Source organism: Amaranthus tricolor, chromosome 5 (assembly GCF_026212465.1).
Source record: "Amaranthus tricolor cultivar Red isolate AtriRed21 chromosome 5, ASM2621246v1, whole genome shotgun sequence".
Taxonomy (NCBI): Eukaryota; Viridiplantae; Streptophyta; class Magnoliopsida; order Caryophyllales; family Amaranthaceae; genus Amaranthus; species Amaranthus tricolor.
Window position 1 is genome coordinate 29,800,747 of NC_080051.1, and position 7,214 is coordinate 29,807,960.

General features: G+C 31.8%; 1 long non-coding RNA gene across 1 annotated transcript; it reads right to left on the reverse strand.

Moving 5' to 3' along the window:
- Positions 1 to 2,673: 2,673 nt before the first annotated feature.
- Positions 2,674 to 7,214, reverse strand: LOC130813173 (uncharacterized). The gene is made up of 5 exons (XR_009042177.1): positions 7,073 to 7,214; positions 5,310 to 5,453; positions 4,978 to 5,133; positions 3,595 to 3,699; positions 2,674 to 3,527 (listed from the first exon to the last, which is right to left on the reverse strand). It is a non-coding gene; the product is annotated as an uncharacterized LOC130813173 (long non-coding RNA).

The following is a 7,214-nucleotide window of genomic DNA, read 5'->3' on the forward strand; positions in this document are numbered from 1 at the left end:
TTGTCTTGATCAATTTTGAACCATAGGCTTTGATACCATGAAAAATAGAACTTAAGAGAGATTTTAATTTTTTTTTATGTTTTTTTTTTTGATACCATGAAAAATAGAATAACAAACTCTATTTATACAAAAAAAAAATGAAAGAAAAAAACTAACTTTCCTAAAAATAGTCTAATCCTAAAAATAATCTAACCGAAAAAATAACCTAATAAGCTTCCTTAATAATAGGAAGTTATTAGTAAAAACCTAAATATTAACCGTTATTTTCTACAATGTTAAACATACCCTTAGTACTTTTATAAACTTAACTTAGGAAAAAAAAAATCAATGTGACTTAACTAAAAAAAACAAAAATATAATTTTCTGTATACCATTAGGTTGAACAGATCACTAGCTTATGGTTAGTAAAATTCAACAAAATAAATAAAATTAAAGGAAAATTTATTTAACCTAGATAAAATTTACACCATCAATTCACCCTTTTTCTAAGTAGAAGATCAAATTTACAGCATTGATGATAAAAGTTGCAGGCAAAAAACAAAAGCTACTTGAAAGAAATAATTCCAAGCATCATGAATCAGCAAAAAGAAAGTGTTAGTATTATTAATAAAAGGTAGTACAAATCATATTTTGTACGCATTGAATTTTTTATCGAGATCCATTTGTCGGGCCAACTTGATCTTGGGACACAAATATACCCCTGGCCCTGTGCATGTTATTGCATGGACATTTTAAAGTTCCAAATAGGAATTTCCCAATTAGGCAATTATTAGATCTAAATAAATCATTACGACAAAAATTAAAACATGTGATGCAACACCTTTTATAATTATTTGCATATAAATAAACTACTTATTAGTTCAAATATGTTAAGAGCAGGGCGGTTTGGACATTTAAAGGGCTTGACGCAAAAGCTAAAATATAAATATGATATTAAAATACAAATGTTCATATTTATTTTCTTATAAATAATGATCATTGATAAGCTATTAATTAAAATTTTCAATTATATTAATAAACAAAACCCTTAAAATAACGGAACCTTGAATCATTGGAACCTAATAACTTATTGATAAAAATGTCATACGGCATTTACAATAGAATAACAATCAATCAAATACATGAATATATTTTTACAAACACTATTTAGATAATGTCTAATACATTTAGATAAATTTATAAGAAATATAATCTGGGCTTTAGCACAGGGCCAACAAAAATTTGGGGGCCCAAAATTTCTATTATATTGTATAAATTTTACTTTTGTAAATTACTTCATAAATTGGCATTCATATCAGTCTCATTATAAGTTTATAATATACGCTTATTATACTGGTATAATAATGATAATTTATGTTTTCAAAGTTATGCCATTAGAATAATTAATTTTTGTTTTCAAAATTGACTCTTTCTATTTTTGGTTGTCTTCTTCCTTAAGATTATTCTCATTATTTTGGTGATTACCAAAGGCCAAAGGTTCTTTCTTGTTTCAAGTAAGTAAATCATATCAATTTTTTTTTTTTTTAATATAATTCTAAAATCTCAATTTCAAAGAAAATTACAGTTACAATTATTTCACACTAACAATGACATAAATTGATAAATTATTCGTTTCTTCAGATTTGCTGGGTATTTCAAATTATTGTTGAAATTTGCTGGGTATACCGTATAATTGGCATATATTGGGTATAAGAAATAAGAATATTCATGGCAATGGCAATTGACATCAAACTTTCATTTGGGAAATGGGTAATTGGGTTTTAGAATTTACTTTTTGTCTTTTAAATTACCTCCTGTAGGTTTAATGGTTTATTTACTTTGATTTTTTTTTTTTGCCTTTAATTGCTGATGTAATTGGAGAATTGATTTTTAGTAGTTGCACATCAATTTATTGTTGTGGATAATGACAAGAAATGGGTAATTTTTCTATTGTTTTAATTTTAATTGTCTTTAATTTATTTGATTAATTTTTCTTATGATTGCAGGTTTTCAAATTTTTATTATAATTTGCCTTTTAGAGATTTGTTTTAAAGAGTGTTAGAAGAATGAGACTTTTTAAGTAAAATATTAGTAATAACTTGAATTGTATTGAAACATGATTTACTATTATAATAAAGTAATGAGTTTTGGGTTATTTTTTATAAAGTATTTGGCATTATTGAAATTGTAAATTTATTATTAGGGGACAATTTAAAAATTAGAACAGGGTCTCATATATGTTTAAGACGGCCCTGAATATAATGAATATGAAAAAATATATATATATATATACATATATATATATATATATATATATATATATATATATATATATATATCACATCCTAACTTTGTAAGTATTAGAAAATGGAGCAAGTATGAGCCAATATAAGTGCCGTCCTTTCAAGTCACTTTTCTTTACAAACTCTATATAAGAATAAGAATATTAGAGTTAATAATTATGTTAAAGATGATGTTTAATCAAGGATGGTCCCTACTCCCAAGTAAAGTAAAACAGCAAATAATCTACAGAAAAATAGTTGTAATAAAAACAAAATGTAGAGATTTATGATGAAAAATGAAGTTTGATTTAGGGTTTTCAATCTATTTCTTACATTACCGAAAGTATCTTTTTATATGATTAGGAATATCAAATGCAAATTTTTTGGAGGACGCGTAACCTTTTAAAAAAGACAATAACTTCAACTTCTTTATTGTGCGATGGGTGTTCAAAAATTTTAAGTATGCCAAAGAATTTAATTGTTATAAACTTTATGTGTCATATATATTTTGTTATATAAGAGCTAATAATAGTAGAGTTAAGGCTTCTTGAGTTATAAATCTGATCAATAGAATTTTAAGAGTCGTCATGTATGTACTTTTTGTGTTTATAATAGAACACAGATTATATATTCGGGTTTCAAATATATTATAAACTCGAAGTAGGTGATTTCAAATGTGTAAAAAGGAAGAAAGTGTCAAGTATTGATACTGAAATGCTATCTATCGATAAGAACTCTATTGATAAATATCCAGGATTGCTCTCTTTAGTGCTCTCTTGCTCTTGCTCTTGCTCGAAAGCTACTCAAAGGTTTTGTAGAAAATATTCAAGACTTAAATTAATTAAGCCTCTTCCTCCTAAATTAAAATTGGGTCTAATCTTGCACCAACTTCTGTTAGTTCGAAAACTAAATCCTCTAATAACGAGGTTATTTCCCAAGAACATGGACAAGAAAGGATGATGCGAAGTGGTCTACACGATGGCTTAGTTGGAGTCATGGATGAGCTAGCAAGGGTAATGTGAGCCAAGCGGAGCATGGTAAGTGACGGTGTGAAGGGCAGAAGTCTGTCTTGAGTGCATGCAAAAGAAACCAAGGGACTAGCCCGTGCAAGCTACTAGAAGAAGTCCGAAGCTAGCTAGGGAAGATTGCTCGGGCTAGCAAAACTGTAGGAGCAGTAGCATCAGATTAGGAACTGCTTGATGAGCAGAATAGTGTTCGGTCGAGCATGCATTGTCAGTGCCTTGTTTTGTGTGTTTAAGATGATATCTGAAACCATATCAGAACACATCATACATTGAAAGGCATGTGAAAATGTAACGATTAAAAGAATTACCTGCACAGCTTAAACGACAGTTGAACATACAGCATACTCTACTTGCATCACTTGTGAGGTGCGGAAGAAAAAACCCAGTACCCGCTCTTTAAATAGCTTTGGTGCCTGCATTATAAGAGAGAATGGAGGAGAGTGAAGAGTAGTTGACTGATCTTACGTTAACCCTGATCTAGAGCTTTTCCTTAATTCCAATCCAATATATATACACGGGTGATTATAATGAACATTAAACACTGCTAGTTTTAACATCTTTTGTTACTTAAAACATACTTTGTTTTACTTGCTGAAGACAAACTGATTTGTAATCTCGGAAGAAAATTATGCTGAACACTAACAAACTCTTTGTTATCACTAACAAACTAGGTAAGGTTGCGTAAATCCAACTCCTCAAACTCATCGTGCTTAGGTGGAAACCACTTAATGGTATTGGGGTAATAGAATGGAATGGATTTACCCAAAGTCACCGGGTAAATTACAGCAGCTTAAATAATTTAGCACTCACTCATAATCAGCATTTGAGGCATTGCAAGGTGTAACTGAAGTTGAGGACGAATGGGATGCCCAGAATCCTGATGCACACATCACTAAAGAGACAAGGGAATTCACGAATGATGAGGTCCCTATAGATGTCCCTTATGATGTGTTGTTCTAAAAGATATGCTGGAAAACCGCTTCCTGCGTGGTAACTGATCATCAAAACTTGTTGTAGTTTTACTATTAGCAAGTGTTAAGTTCTTAACTGGTTAGACCTAAGGCACACTGGGCTAGATAGGTCTAGGATAGACTGAATCTTCCTAGACAAGTATTTATTAAGGGTTAGCTGCCCACAACGGGCTGCTTACCGGTGATACAATGTTCACGCTAAGATTTATTTCATCTAAATCTTGTCTTTTATGAGCATGGGGTTAACTCTGAAACTATTTCTCATCAAGAGATGGATGTCCTTAGTACACATACTTGGTGGTGTAGATTTAACAAGTCCAAAGGTAACTTTCAATTTAGAATGGTGTTTTACTTTGTATCCCTCTTTGCAATGGTTTATTACGTATGGAAAGGTAAAAACATAGCTTGATGGGGGATTATAGACCATCACTAAAGAATGTGTGTCACCACCTAATGTGAAGTCATTGACTAAGCTAGGTTGATTGCATTTGCATCTCTGCTTTTGGACTTTTATTGATTTAGCTAGGGATTAATCTATTTAATTGACCTTAAAGTTGAGAGCGTTCGTGTTCCATAAATTCATTTCTCGTGCTAGAATCCCAACTGAAAAATGACTCAGTTGGTTCTAATTTAAGATTAATATGTGACAGTAATGATCAGTAAACAACAGCCAATCATGTATCGAATGATATAAAATGAGCAATTATAGAAAAACAATACCTTTCATGGCAACTTGATGAAATGTGGAGGGATAAAATGGGATGTAAAACGCAACAATCAAGGTACCTATTGCAAGCACATCATCAGAACGTAAGAGTTGTAAGAAAGGTATAAATATTTTTATCTGCCGTTGACCCGTTGTTACTTGTTAGATACCTATTGCAAGCACATCATCAGAACGTTAGTTGCAATAATCAAGGTACCTGGAAAACGCAACAATAAGAATGGAAAACATGAATCCCTAAGAAAACAGGGACCATCAAAAATTACTTTATAGAGTATTTACTGACTACTACTATTCTAAAAAATTGGTCATCATATACCCAACATACCTATCGCAGGCGCAAACAAAAAAGGACTGAGCTCCACACAAAGACGGTCTAAATAGACCAAGTACAAGAGAATTCAAAGATCTTCTAATCTTTGCCTATCAACAACAGAACTCTTTCCTGAGACCAAAAGCATTATTGATCCACCTGAGTGAACAAAATGTAGCAAGCAAATGAAACTCAAAAATTAATTAAGACCAACTGATCTTTATAGTAAATGAGTGGCAAGAATCTGATCAAGACTCAAGACTAACCACAACCCAACTACAAATCAAACAGCCTAAAACAGATCCTAAAATATATTCTATCTCAAACTTTAAACTCACCCTCACAAACAGGTACTACCTATAGAAGCCTGACACTTATGACTTCTGCCTATGCTACACGAAGAAACTGCAATAACAACACATCACCATTCTAGACTACCAGAAATTATTACGTAAAAACAACACCCGCTTGGCCGCTTCTACTACATAAGCACCACCACAAGCACCAACTGCTAGAGGAACCATCGATCATCACCAACCACAACAGCATTAGAACACAGTAAAATTATCCCCAAACTTGACCAGTAACATTTTCTATACAATTTTTTTTTACCTTTTCTCTTAAATCTCACTGCATTCATTCCTTTGTCTCTAATCACCTTCAATTTTTGTCTTAGAAGTTCCATCCGGATACAAATCAAGTAAAAATCAACTCAATAACCTTAGTACCATACATGACAATGGAAACTTTCATCATGTAAAAATTGGGTTGAACTCCAAGATATCCAAATAAATTACAATACTTGCACCCATCACTACAAACAACAATTACAAATCTGAGAAGAAAGGCCATATTGTTATGGATATGATAGGACAAAGAAAAGTTCTAAATGACCTTAACTAATACTTTAATGTAAAAAATGAACATAGAATACATCATAGTATGTTAAATTAAGCTGGACTTATTGTGAACGCCAGCGTGGGGAAAACACAAGATGCACACACTTCATAAGCCAAGGAGTATGTACCATCCCAAAACCATATGGCAATAGGAAGAAAGTCTCCAATAGCTTATAAAGCGTGCACACCATGTTTAATATGTCGATTTGGGATAAACCATCCCAACATAGTACAAACCAATCCTAGGCTACAAATTTAAAGAATAATCTTCCAGCACCAAGTAAAATAGTTCATTTTGGACATCCGCAAATAAACTAGTAGAAACCCAAGTCCCAATACTCGAGTGCCATCTCCACCAACTAACATTCCAATACCCTAATGCTACTAAGGTTCCATCTACGCTCACACTTATGAAGGATTTGGTGACAAATGTGCGCAACATTACCCATGTAATAACAAAGAATTAACTCCACAACCACAAGCTAACAAAAAATTTGCCCATCAGTAAATTTGACTATCTAAATCATACACAAGTAAGGCCTATTACATACATTATTGGGACATAGATATAACACAAGTTTATGACCCCAGCATTGAATTACTTTAAAACATCCTTCATTATTGCAGAAATTGTTTCACTTGCGATAAAACTTGAGTTCATGCATTGGTATTTGGGAATCAAATTATTGAATAAACAATCCGACCCTATTCACATAAGGGCAATAAGTAATTCATATTATCAACAATTAATAAACCGCTTTAACCATTTGAATACTGATTACTTTCGAATGCGCAGTTCAATACACATTGACCAATAAAAATCAAATTAGGATTAAGTAAATTTGAAATGTGAAAGTCAAATAAGTTCAATTGATAAACCTTAAAGTGTGAAGATGATGGCGATAAATAGCCACAAACTATCGATCTTTAAGAATTATCCCAAAATACGCTATTAGCGATCGAGAATGGAGGTCTCCTTCCCTTTCATCATGAATTCTTCATTGGCTTCCATAAATTTTTA